The following is a 13,660-nucleotide window of genomic DNA, read 5'->3' on the forward strand; positions in this document are numbered from 1 at the left end:
GGCAGGATCAGGTCAAAGGATTATCAGTCCTAGTGGAGTCAGAGAATTGTTGCCAGAGAAGTGCTAGTGGGAATAAGATGGAAGGTGGCAGGTGGCAGAGAGTAGGATGATTGAAACTGAGATTTCAGAGGTGATACAACGATTGGTTATGACAAAGTGTAGGGTATGACATGGCAGTCTGTGGTGAATGTAAGTTGTAGACCAGGATCCTCGGACATGAGGAGATCAATAGATTTAGAGGCCAGAGAGTTGGTGAGAAAGTCTACCTGAATAGTGAAATCATCATAAGGGTGATAAAAGTCGTAGCAGAGAGAAGGACCATGAGCCAGGTGCTGAAGTCTTCAGTGAATGGGCGGAGTTTACATGGTTGTGACAGAGAAACTGTGGTCTGATGTCACACCTTTTAAAGTCCTGGGGGCTGCAGGGAGGATGGAGAAACCATTGTCCAGAGGAGGCAATGAGGGACAAGGAGGCTCCTGCCTGACCTCTGCTTTCCTGTCATGTTCCTTGTCTGTTTTCATTTCTCTCCATGAGTGCCTGCTTTCATATATTGCAGTTATGATTTGAAATATGTTCATTCTTTGGAACTCAACTTCTGCCCTTTGGAGAAGTGACTAAATACCTGAACTGAGAGAGCAGAGGTGTGGAAGGAAGGACAGAAGGGACAAAAGCAAGAGATATTTTGAAGAAAGAACCAGCCCAGTCTATCTGATCATTGCATATAGGAGGCAAGGGAAAAGAGGAATGAAAGATGACTGAAGGAGATGAGAGAATATCGAATATCATCACCACTGAAAGAAACAGAGAAATGAGCAGGAGGGCTTGATTTGGAAGCAAGATAATTTTTTCATTTTTGAAAATATATTTTTATTTACAAAAGCAACACATAGTCATTGTGTCTTTGTATTATAACATATAAGGAAATAAAAAGAAAAAATAATTAGAGGTAAAATTTCAGTATACATTTTTCCACCTGTGTGTTTTAAAGTATAGATTGGATCAGATGTTACCTAAAATTGCATAACCTGCTCTTTCAACACTTAATATGTTAAAAACCTTACAGGTCATTGCATGGTCTATTACAGTGCCATTTTGAAAAAACACATAGTAGTCCATTGTGCATATAATTTAATGTACCAACCCTCTCTTTTTGGATATTAAGGTTGTTTCAGTTCTGCTACATTCAATTCTTTTGCAATAGCTATTCTTGTAGCTAAATGTTTGTTCACACTTAAGATTCTTTCTTTTATTCATTTGTTTTCCAAATACAGATTGAGTGCTGAGTGCATAGAATCAAAAATGAATAAGAAACTGTCCTGATCCTCAAGGCTCACACAGTTTAGGGCAGGGAACAGACAAGTAAATAGGCCTAAACTTACAAGGCGAGTGGTAGACTCTAATTCTCTGATTCCCTAGAATATTGTATTGTTTAGATTTTAATTTAAAATTTATATTCTCAATACTTGGTAAAATATCATGATGATTTCTTTAGGTTAATTTTTAGAAGCAAAGTTGTGATTCAACATTTTAAAGTTTTCAATCCATATTGCCCAGTTGCTCTTGAGAAAGGCTGCACCAGTTGTACTCCCTGTGATGGTACAGCAGAGGCTGCCAACTCTCCTCTGATGCCCATTCTTCCCTTTCTCTCAGGGTGATAGATATCCCCAAATTGTAGCTGGGCACCCAGCTTTGCAGCTGCAGATTAATTTCCTAGCTTCTCTTGCAGCTAGATATGACCACATGACTTGTTCTGGCAAGTGGGATGTGTAGGAAAGGATGTGTTTACAACTCTGGGTCCTTCCCTTATAGACGTGTACTCTGGACAGCCTCCTGTTGATTCCCTTGTTGATGGCTGAGCAATGGTGATAACAGGAGCAACTTGGGAGACAGATGCTTGGGATGGCAGAACCAGCACAAACTCTGGGTTGTCTTCTAGACTGTCATGTGAGTGAGAAATAAACTTCTATATTGTTTTTTAAAGATATATATATATAAGGTGAAATTATCTCTACTTCTGCTCTTTGATTTCCCAGAGGTAATTAGAATTAACACTTCGGCATATATACTTCCAGGCCTTTTTTTTTTTTAGCATAGGTATCATTTTGCAAAAGAATATTATATGTTCTGTGATTTTTTTTTTTTTCATTTAGCTGTGGATCATGAACATTTTTTATGCTGGAAATTATATATCTTATATATCTTTAGTATTATACCAATTTTATAGGCAGAAAACTGATGCTATGAAAGAATTAATTTTCCAGTGAATGGTGCAGCTGAGATTGCAGCTTGCATCAGCCTGATTCTAGAACCCATGCTTATAACCACTACATAACTGCCTCTTCGAATATATTGTAAATATCTAATTATGGATATTCTGAAAACTAGAAAGTTATTTTTCGAAAGTGTTTATAAATTATTTAAATTTTTCTGCTCTCTTAAATTCAGGGTTATTGATGGCTCAAAATATATAACTTCAGTCTAAATTATTTGTAATGCTGTAATAAGTCTGTTAGGGAATGGCACTGAGCTACTTAGGACAAAATGAAATTGCTTTATCCGTCTTAAGAACTGCTTCTTTTTTGGAAAAAAATATTTTTAACAGCCTATTCTATAACCAAAAGTGGTGGTGTGAAGGGCAATGAGAACATTTTATTTCATGAAATAATTCTACTCCTTCCTTTATGCTTTGTCTGAATGGAATAGAAAAGGGATTGACAAGGAAGCCTTTATAGAAGACTATCATAAGGGCTATTAAAATATTCATTCATCCAACAGTATTCATTGGGCACTTTCTATTTTCTAGGCACCAAGCTAGGCTCATACATTTAAACTGAGAACAATAAGGACAAGCCTGGTTCCCACATTCTATCGGACAATTACATTTTAATGGCAGTAGTAGGAGATTTGCTAAAAGCTACTTCCAGCTCATTTTGAATATTTTGGTGTAAATCGCAAGTAAATTAATTGAATACAAACTTTGACTGATACTTAGCACTTTTTCTTCAATTTTGTGTTTTGTCAGGTAGTAAAAGTCTTCAAGGATATCTTACATTAGTAAATAAAGTACATCTTTAAGTAACCTAAACATCTTCTCTTCATTTGTGCCAGTGAGTTGACTAAGGCCCACCGTTAACCTAATACTTGGTATCACTAAGTGATAAACCTAATTTGGTTATCAGTAGCCCTTTAAGAGAGACTAGTCTTTTCTGGCTTAATTCTGGATCAGAAGGCCAGGGGAGCTTCGTATTATTTTTTGTTTCTCTAAAGTCCCGCTTTGGAAACAAAGTGATTGAGAGGCACATTCTAAGAGGAACTCGTCAGGATGAGCTCAGCCTCTCCTGATGATGATTTGGAAGTTGATGTTATTTTTTTGGGTCAGATTAAGATCTGGCATTTTACCGAGCCAAATCCTCTGTTTAATTACAGAGGTGAGATAATTACCAGGGGAGTAGTTCAGTTAATAATTATAGAAATCCCAATTTAGCAAGAAAAACAGGGTAGAATAAAAGCTGATTTCAGCCAAACTGATTGTCAGAAACATGAGGTTTTGAAAATTACTTATCCATCGGAATCAAATTGAGTTGCATAATGTCAGTGGCAGTGCTATTGTGGAAAATCTTCATTTAAGATGGTGATAGTGATGGAATTAGTGACAGTGGAGGTTTTCAGCTATTGGCATTAACTATCATTTAGCTGTGGTAGATCATTAATTCTTAAAAAGATGTATGTTTATTTTACATTTTCTGAATGTGGAATAAGCCTGCTATCTAACGATAATTATAAAAATCAATAAAAGATGCTGCATTCTTACAAACAGGTTAAAAAAATGACAAATTCAGCTAGAGGTGTGGTGTCATAAGAAGAATGAATGAAAATTTATACGATTATGTTTGCCTCTTCATTACACAAAAGGCCTTAATGATTCACTGGACAGTTAAGACACTCTAAATTTTTCTCACCACAAAAATAGCCAACAAATCCAAATGGTTTGAAAAAGGACCAGATTTAGAGAGGGGCAAAAACTCATGCTAAAAAAGAGAAATTTTATGTGCACACTTGGTAGATCATCTTAACTGCCACATCAGCTGAACCTTTGATTTTATACACATACTTTTTAGAGGGATGTCTGTGGTAGGCAAGGGATCCTTCCTTTCTTTTGTAGGTATGATCCGTGATTGGTGAGTATTAGGGTGAGATCCTCTTTAGCTTTAAAAAGTATTCTCGATTTAAGTCATATGCGAAGGATTTTAAATTCACTTGCTTGGCATTTAGACTTAAAGGTGAAAACATAACATCGATTACAGGTCTGATCTTCCCCACATTCCCTACCTCAGTAAATGGCATTGCTGTCCACCTAGCACCTGAAGCTAAAAATCTACACAATGTTTTGATTCCCCTTGTCTCTCATACCCCAAATCTAATCTGTCAGCAAGTCTTATTCATTTTTCTTCCTATTAGGAGAGACTATGTTCCATGGCCCTGAGCATCCTTACATGTTCTTTTTTGTGCCTAGAATGAAAGGCCCTGAATTCTCTTCACTTGGGCAGTTTCTCAGGGTTGTGTTTGCAGGAAGTAACCTTGAGGGATGGTGCAATGTCTCCCTTGGAGATAAAGAGCATCCTTACTCACTGCTTGCTGTAAAAATAGTAGATTCCCTAAGCTCAGTGTTCCTTGGCTACAACACAATCCACCGTATGTACAGACATCCATAGGATTTTTTATCTGAAGTTTAAATTTAACTGGAAATCCTGTATTTTTTAATTGAAATTTTTATTTAGATAATTGTACATTCACATTTGTAAAAATGATTCCGAGAAATCCCATGTGTACTTTGCAGTTTCCCCAAAGGTAATGTTTTGCAAAACAGTAGTACAGTATCATAACAAGGATATTGATATTGATACAACCCATTAATGTTATTTGAATTTCCTGAGTTTGATGTGCATTCATTTGTGTAAGTATGTGTATGTGTGCGTGTTTTTAGTCTTATACAGTTTTACCATATGTATATCCATCATCACAATCAAAGTTCTGAACAGTTCCCTCATTAGAAAGATCCCTTGTGTTGCCCTTTAATAACCATCTAATTGCTATTTCTGTTTAATCTTACATCTTTTGCCATTGGTGAACTCAATTATTGTTTCTGGGTGTTGCTTTGTTTTAGTTTTTGGTTTTTTGATTCATTGACATTTTCTGTATAGAATATCGTCTACAAATTGATAGTTTCATTTCTTCCACTTCATTTCATTCCTGATGTTGGTAATGTACGTCTTCTCTCCTTTTATTTTTGTCAGGCTTGCCAGAGATTTTTCAATTTTATTGACTTTTTTTTTAAAGCTAACCTCATTTTCTGTGTTGTGTTCCATTTAAATTCCCTTTGTTTTTGCTTTAATCTTTATTTACTTCCTTCTGATTGATTCAGGTTTATTTTGCTCTTCTTTTTCTGGTTTCTTGATTATTGGTTTGAGACATTTTTTGTTTCCTAATGTAAGTTTTGAGACTATGCATTTCTTCCTTAGCACTACTTGACCTGGATCCCACATAGTTTGATAAATTGTATTTTTGTTTTCATTCAGTTCAATGTATTTTTTATTTCTTTTGAGACTTGCTTTTTGACAATGAATTATTCAGAATTTAGAAGTGTACTCTGTAGTTTCCAACTGTTTGGAGATTTTCCTGTTATCTCTCTGTTACTGATTTCTAGTTTGATTCCACTGTGGTCAGAAAACACGTTCTCTGATTTTAATCCTTTTAAATTTGTTGATGTTTGTCTTATAACTCAGAAAATTGTAGAACTTAGTGAATGTTCTATCAACACTTGAAAGAAGAATGTGTATACTGCGTATACTATTATTGGGTAATGTGTTTTATATTATCAATTAGATCTTGTTGGTTGATGGCATTGTTTAGATATTCTATATATCTCTGCTTAATTTTTGTCTAGTAGTTCTAACAGTTATCAAGAGGGGTATTGAAGTGTCCAAAATATTTGTAGATTGTGTGTTTCTCCTTTGAGCTCTGTTAGTTTTTCCTTCATATACTCAGAGGCTCTTTTTTTTTTTTTTTTTTTTGGTGCAATACATCTAGAATTCTATCTACTGGATTGATCTTTTTTCACAGCGTAATGTTCCTCATCTTTTGTAATTTTCATTGTTCTGAAGTCTACTTAATCAAATATTAATATAGTCACTCCTACTTTTTTTGCATAGTATATATTTTTCTATTCTTTCAGTCTATCTGTGGTATTGAATTTGAAGTGAGTTTCTCATAAACAGCATATAGTTGAGTCATTTTTATCCACTCTGCCCCTGTCTTTATTTTGAGTGATGTATTTAACTATTTATGTTTAAGATAATTACTGATATGATAGCACTTACATCTGTCATGTTATCATTTGTTACTTCTTATTGTTTCCTCTGGTTCTCATTCCTTTTCCTCTTTTCTTGCCTTCTGTGGGTTACTTGACATTTTTTTTAGATTCCATCTTGATTTATATATAGTGTTTTTGAGTGTATCTCTTTGGATAATTTTTATTATGGTGGCTAATATACAGTATATCCTGTATTACATTTTACCACTTTGAGTGAAGTATGGAAAACTAATTTCCATTTAGAATCCTTTACCTTCCCTGCTTTGAAATATCATTGTCTTGAGTGTCATACGGTGTAATAATTTGTATTTTAATCATCAAATGTAACTGACAGAACTCATGAAGAAAATGATAGTCTATTTTATGTATCCACATTTATGCTCTTTCTGTTGTTTCTTTTTTCTTTCTTGTTGTTTCTTTTATCATTTCCTTTGTTAAAAGATGTTCTTTAGCCAGTCTTAAAGGATATATCTTCCAACAACCCATTCTCTTAGTTTTCTTTTGTCTGAGGATGTCTTTATTTTCCCTTAATTTCTAAAGGTTAGTTTTCTCAGATATAGAATACACTTTTGACAGTTCCTTTTCTTTTAGCACTTGAAAAATATCAATAATATAAAACTTCCTTCTGGCCTCCATAGTTTCAAGTGAGAAAAATGATGTTATTTGATTAGTGTTTCTTATAGATAAATGAACTGTTTCTCTCTTGCTGCTTTCAGTATATTTTCTTGTCTTTAGTTTTCAAAAGTTTAAATATAATGTGTCTTGGTATAGATTTCTTTGGGCTTATCTTGTTTGGAGTTTGATCATCTTCTTGGATCTGTAGTTTGTGCCTTTCATCACGTTTAGGAAGTTTTCAGTCATTAATTCTTTGAATACTCTTTTAGTCCCCTCTCTCCACTTCTTCTGGGATTCTGATGATATGAATGTTGGATCCTTTGTTACTCTCATACAGATTTCTGAGGCTCTGTTTATTTTTTTAGTCTTTTTTTTTAAGTCTGTTTAGATTGTTTGATTCTCTTTATCTGTTCTCCAGTTCACCAATCTACCCTCTTTCATTTCCACTCTACTACTGAGTGCATCCAGCAAATGTTTATTTCTGTTACTGTGTACTTTAGTTCTGTAATATCCATTTGGTTCTATTTTTATGACTACTACTTTTTTTAACTGAGGATTTTCTATTTTTTTTCCACTTGTATCAGAATTTGTAATTCATTCTTGAACCATTTCTGGGACAGCTGCTTTAAAATTCTTGTCAAATAATTGAAACATCTGCTCCATCTCAGTGTTGGTGTCAGTTGATTGTCTTTTTTCATGCAAGGTGTGTTTTTCTTGGTTCTTTTGTATAAAAGGTGATTTTCTATTGTACCTTGGACATTTGTTTATTATGTTAGGAAACTCTGAGGTATATTTAAATCTTTTATTTAAGCTGTTTATTTACCTTGTTTAGTTTTAGCAAGCAGGTCCCAGCCTACTTGTATGTGATTCCAATGAGAGTTTAATTTTAGAGAACTTGCATTATTATTTTGGTCTGCTTTGGTGTCACTGCTGGTCCTTATTGTTGCTGCTTGGAGTGATGGAAGATGTTTTCCCAGGAAGGGCCCACTGGGGATCTCACTGTGGCAGAGGGGACTCCCAGCCCTATAGGGACATGTGGCTTCTTAGGCCACATGCTTGTTGTGGCTGGGTGCCTCTTGATGATTCTGTCTGCCAGCCTCAGTATCTCTTGAAGGGGGTGGTGTACTCCAGGCTCCCATAGTTCATTGTTGGCTGGGCTGCCAAATCATCCCCCTTACCAGTGGTGTCAGAAAGCCTGATGTCAGAGGAATTCCTTTTCTATCTGTAGAACTGAGGTGCTTTCTGTTGTTTGGAATCCAGGAAATACTGGTCTTGGGTTACCTTCTTCTACTGGGTTGGGGGACTTAAGACATTCTGCTACTGTGTTGTTGTTCTAATCTTGGGGTCAAAACCAGTTTGGCTTCTGTTTACCACCTTTCATAGTTCTCTTCTTGTTGTCTCTTGCTCTATTTACAGGGTTTATGGTTGTTCTTAGAGTGGAGGAGGAAAGATAAATGGGTCTGCACCATCTTGTCTAGACTGGGATTCTTATCTGTGTTTTTATTTATTAAATATAGCAACCCTAACTAGGCCACAAGTATTCTGGTAGATAGGTAGTCACTTGCAGTGTATGGCCTTCTGTTTTTGGTTTACTTATGCTTCACGATGAAAGCTGATTCAGTGGACTTAAAAACAATCAAAAGTATAGGGCAAGGATCCCCAAGCTATACGCCCCTGCTTGAGGGTCACATTTGCCCCATAGCCTGTTTTGGTATGGCCCTCAAGCTAATAATGCTTTACATTTTTTAAGGATTAAAAAAGAAAAAACAAAGAATATGTGACATACTCCGTATGTGGCCAGAAGGACCTAAACCATTTACTCTCAAACCCTATACAGAAAAGGTTTGCTGACCCCATAGTCTAAGGAAATGAAAAAATTTTTTAAAAACCACTAAACTGGAATTCAGAACAAGAAGATTTGATTCTTAGCTTCGACAGATAAGCTTTGTAACATTGGACAAATCACAAAAATTCCCTGTGCTACGTTTTTCTCTTTATAAAATAAAGCTTTGGATAAAGTAATTCCTGAAATTCCTCCAGTATGAAGTTTTAAATCAACCTGTCATAAAACTATTACAGTTGGGTAACTTTCTAAGTGAGGCTTATTTTTATCCCCAAGTTTTTATTTTGAAAAAAAATTCAAATCAGTGAAAAAGATGAACAGATAGTACAGTGAATATCCATACACGTTTCACAAATACTCACCAATGGTTAATATTTTGCCACATGTGTTTTTTCTAATAATTTGTGCATGTATGTGTCTATTTATATATAAATTTTATTTTTTATGAAACATTGAAAGTTTACTGCAATCATCATAACAGTTTGCTCCTAAGTACTTACTTTAGTATGTATTGCCTAAGAACAACTTGAAAGGAGGAGGCATCTCTTGAAATCTTGGTGGTATGGAAGGAGGAGAAAGCAAGAGTGTAAATTTATGTTTCTATAGAAATGAAGGAGAGTAAAACTGGAATGAATACAGAACAAAATCCAAAGGAAATTGCTAGAACTAACAGTGGAATCTGTATATTGAAAGTGACAAGATATCAGACACAAGGGAAAACTGACATAGAAGCAACATCTCCAAGACATATCCTAGTTGAGCAATTAGACTTTAAAGATTAAGAAAAAAGCCTCAGTACTCTTGGTCAGAAATACTAAGTTCATTACAAAGTAAAGAAAACTCTGTCATTATCAAATTTCTCAATAGCAATATACAGACCAAAACAGTAGTACAGCAACATTTTTTAAAAATCAAGCAATAGAAGTATGAGACAGTTTTATATTCAGTCAGGCTACCTATCAGGTATCGAAACTATAAAGAAGAAAACAGTTTTAAATATGCATGGAATTGGAGTTGGTATATTAGTTATTTACTTTTTTATTTTACATTGTTTTTGGTGGAAGAGGTTTTAAAAGCCTTGGAGAGGAGGGAAAAGACACTAATTATTTTGAGTATTTATTGTAAGGTGGTTGTACATAACTTTGAATTAGGTCTAATTACCTTTATTTTACAATGAAGAAACTGATATCAAATTGACTACTGTGACTCAGTGGGTATCTATCAAAGCCAGGTTCAAACCCTATTTTCCTTCACTGTAAAACTTTGATCTTTCTTCTATGTCATGCTCACTGTGGATTCTTCATACTTGTTGCTGCTCTATAAATGCAACTATAGTTTTGTTTTGTTGTTGTTGTTTTAATTAAAAGAGAGAAATAATACCCCTCACTACTCTATTTAACACTTTAGCTCGTGAAGCTATTCATTCTCTTGCTCAGCTGACAAGTAGTTTGAGCTCCAAACACTATAAATAACAGTGATTTAATTAAAGGCTTGAAAACAATCAGTTTGAGAATATGATGGTTTTACATGCTCAAATTTCCTCCCCCAGAACCAATTACATCTAATAATAAAGACAAGAACTGAAAATCCTAAAATTTAGCTTTTCAAATAGTCACTGAGTCTGTTTTTGAATACATGTAAAATAAGCAACACTTTTGATACAAGTACTATCCCCAAGAGGAAATTAGCAGAGCATATTAGATTACAAATTTTAATAAACTGGTATTAGTATTATCACTTTCAAGCAGAGGAAAAGGAGATCATTTTGTTCTATTTCTGTCTTATCAGCTTCTGTGACAAACCCTTCAAGTATTTACTGCCCATACTAATTAGTTTATAGCCTACCAGCCATGTGTCTACACAGAAGACAACAGAGCCTATTCAAAAATGCTCCCTCCTTCTCATAAAAGGCAAAAAAAAAAAAAACAAAAAAAAAACACCCAATTCTTATTCAACGTAGATGCTAATGCAGAGAAACTGCTAGTATCTGGCTTCTAGAAGATGAGAAAAATATATTACCGAATTAAATCCCACACATTGTTCGAAAGTCGGTATAAGATTTGTATATAACTTCAGAGTTTCTAAAACGCAGCCTTACCTTACTAATCAAATAAGTGGGGGATAAAATCTCTAAGAGAATTAGAATGCTTCAAAATGTCCCAGTCAGCTGCAGCCTTTGTACCAGTGATACCATAGCAGGACCTAGCCTGGTCAATATATATTTTTAGCTGAACTGCCATTTCCATTACTGGAACAATTTTTTTTAGCAGTTTATAACTAGGACATTTTCATTCTCACCATCCTGAAACTTGATAGACATTGTCAGACCAAATGTACTTTGAAGAATACAACAGATCTACTTTGGCTCTTAGGCAGTTTTAAAATATAACAGTTGCTAGGTCATTTACCAGACCTCCTAAAACAAAGGACACATTTTAAGATGATTTGGGTAATTCTTCTTCTCTTTTAATATTAATTATACTATGTATTACATCACTTTCTCCTTGGATTTTGGCAAAACATCAAACTCACCTTATAAGGATGAGAGAATTTGTTAGGAGTTTGCGATGCCAGCTTCATAGGTTTGTTGTAAGACTGTCAGGAGATGACATAGGTCAGGTGCCCAGAAGAGGGTCTGGCAGATTGCAGCCACTCCATTCATATGAGTTTATCTTTGCCTCTGAAAAATGGAATGCCATTGCTTTGGGTTATTAAAACAAAGTAAAAGGCAATACAGCAAACCAGTATTTCAAAGGAATTCACACTTAATGTGAAGGATAGTGCTTGGTAAAGTTACTGTCACATTTTACTTAAGCTAGATAAAATATAGGAGCAATCTGAGGAGGAGAAGCAAATGCTAATGGACCGGACACTAACTTTTAGCCATTCCTTTAGTAAAATTACTAATTTTTTTATTAATAAGTGATAAAATTACTAAAGTTACTCAGTATGGTTTGCTTCCTGTGAAATAACTGTCGAAAGTTAGTGAATAGCTAACTAAAGCAATCACGTGAAAAACAATGTGCAATAAAAAGGAACCATAATCTCCTAAAATGTAAATTTCTGGACTGCTTTGGGAAATTTGGATTAACTCTTTCCCCACAGTATGATATAGCTCTACCTGATACAGTATCAAAGTAATAGATAGCATTCTGCCCAATCACGGTGTATGCAGCTTTGTAGAGGTGCCAGTCTAGAAGCAATAAATAGCACAGGCTCAGGTGGAACCTCGTCCAGTGTTCTTAGACTAATTCACAGGATAATTGAGACCAGTTTTAATTTTTTTTTACTAGACATAGAAAGGATATTACATGATTTTTCTGGGGTCTCTGACCATGAAGAAAAGTAAGGACAATATGACCTTTTTAGAATTGATTGCTACTGCTTAAATTCTGTCTTATGACGGCAAAAGGCAAATTTATTGATTTTTTCCTTTAGTGGAAAATCAGGAAATTTAATAATCTGCAATGAATTACCCCATTACTAATGCAGAATTAACCAGAGTTGACTCTATCCTTGGATACCAAAGAGGAGCCAGCATGAGCTCATTTGCTATGACGGTGCCCGTCATTTCACAAATTAAAGTGGAAAATTGAGGCAACAAGTCTTGTAATATAAACTGATGGATACCTGTTCTTACCTCAGTTTATTTGGCTATTTTAAAGCAAAAGATTAAACTCTAAACATGTTACGGTTATTAGTGATTCTTTCCTTCTAATTAGAATTTTGTAGTGGGCAAGGGGATAAATGAGACTGTAACGTGAGCTGTCATAATTCTGTGTAAATAAGAAGATATTAAGATAATCTCCTAAAGTAAGAGTAAATAGATCAATGAATTCAGTGTTTTTCCTATATACTACCAAGCAGGTGATAATGATTGATGGCTGAACCGAAAGTCAAGTAGTAATGTTGGTAGCCTGTGGCCATAGCCATAGATGAATGGTATAAATTCTGTCGAGATCAGAAGACTGAACTGGAAAACCTTTGAAGGATCAGATCATTTCTACCCCAACCATGGAAGGATCAGCTAATGGTGAGAATATACCAAAATTAAGTAGATAATGGTTGAGTGAGGAAACAGAAAAAGGAGTCTCATAAATATACTTAATTCTAAAAATGCATAAATATCCTCTTAAAACCACTGTTATGTCTTTGTATTTTTAAAAACATAGTAGACTATTGGGCTTCCCTGGTGGCACAGTGGTTGAGAGTCGGCCTGCCGATGCAGGGGACACGGGTTCGTGCCCCGGTCCGGGAAGATCCCACATGCCGCGGAGCGGCTGGGCCCTGCGCATCCGGAGCCTGTGCTCCGCAACGGGAGAGGCCACAGCAGTGAGAGGCCCGCGTACCGCAAAAAAACAAAACAAAACAAAAACCATAGTAGGTTATCTATGTTACATTGCCAGCTTTCTGTAAAGATTACTTCTATGCAACGTCATGAAAATTTTTTTTAAGTTTCGTATTTAAATAAAACCTACAAATTCAGTTCATGAATTTATAGTGATGGCAAAATTTTCTCAATTCCTCTTCAGAAATTTAGATCAGCCCTAAGAAGTTCTTAAAAGAGCATTGAAGAGACATTTAGACATCAAATAACTCATTTGGAATCTGGTATCCTTTTTAACACACAGACCAACTCTGGCAGTTGAGAATGTGATTTTTTAAAAATTTTCCTGGCCTCCTGTTTGTTTATTTTCCTTTGTTGGGTCTGTGAATATTTTAGTGAGGATTCACTTTAAAAGTAATCTCGGTCCTTGTTGTTGCTTTGCAATGTTTGAGAAAATGACTAGAGGAGCTTTAATGCTGTCTTGTTCATCATTGTGAATCAGATA

The 13,660-nt window shown here is 35.1% G+C and overlaps 1 protein-coding gene across 7 annotated transcripts in view; it reads left to right on the forward strand.

Moving 5' to 3' along the window:
* CAAP1 (caspase activity and apoptosis inhibitor 1) overlaps nucleotides 1-13,660 on the forward strand; it is a 1,159,962-nt gene that overhangs the window by 872,406 nt on the left and 273,896 nt on the right. For 6 of the 7 annotated variants that reach the window (XR_013829209.1, XR_013829210.1, XR_013829211.1 and 3 more), the window contains one exon: nucleotides 1,810-1,944. The exons of the other annotated variant lie outside the window; for it this stretch is intronic. The gene's annotated coding sequence lies outside the window, so the exon portion shown is untranslated. The remainder of the gene's footprint in view (nucleotides 1-1,809; nucleotides 1,945-13,660) is intronic. 7 annotated transcript variants of the gene reach the window in all.

Source organism: Stenella coeruleoalba (assembly GCF_951394435.1).
Source record: "Stenella coeruleoalba genome assembly, chromosome: 7".
NCBI lineage: Eukaryota > Metazoa > Chordata > Mammalia > Artiodactyla > Delphinidae > Stenella > Stenella coeruleoalba.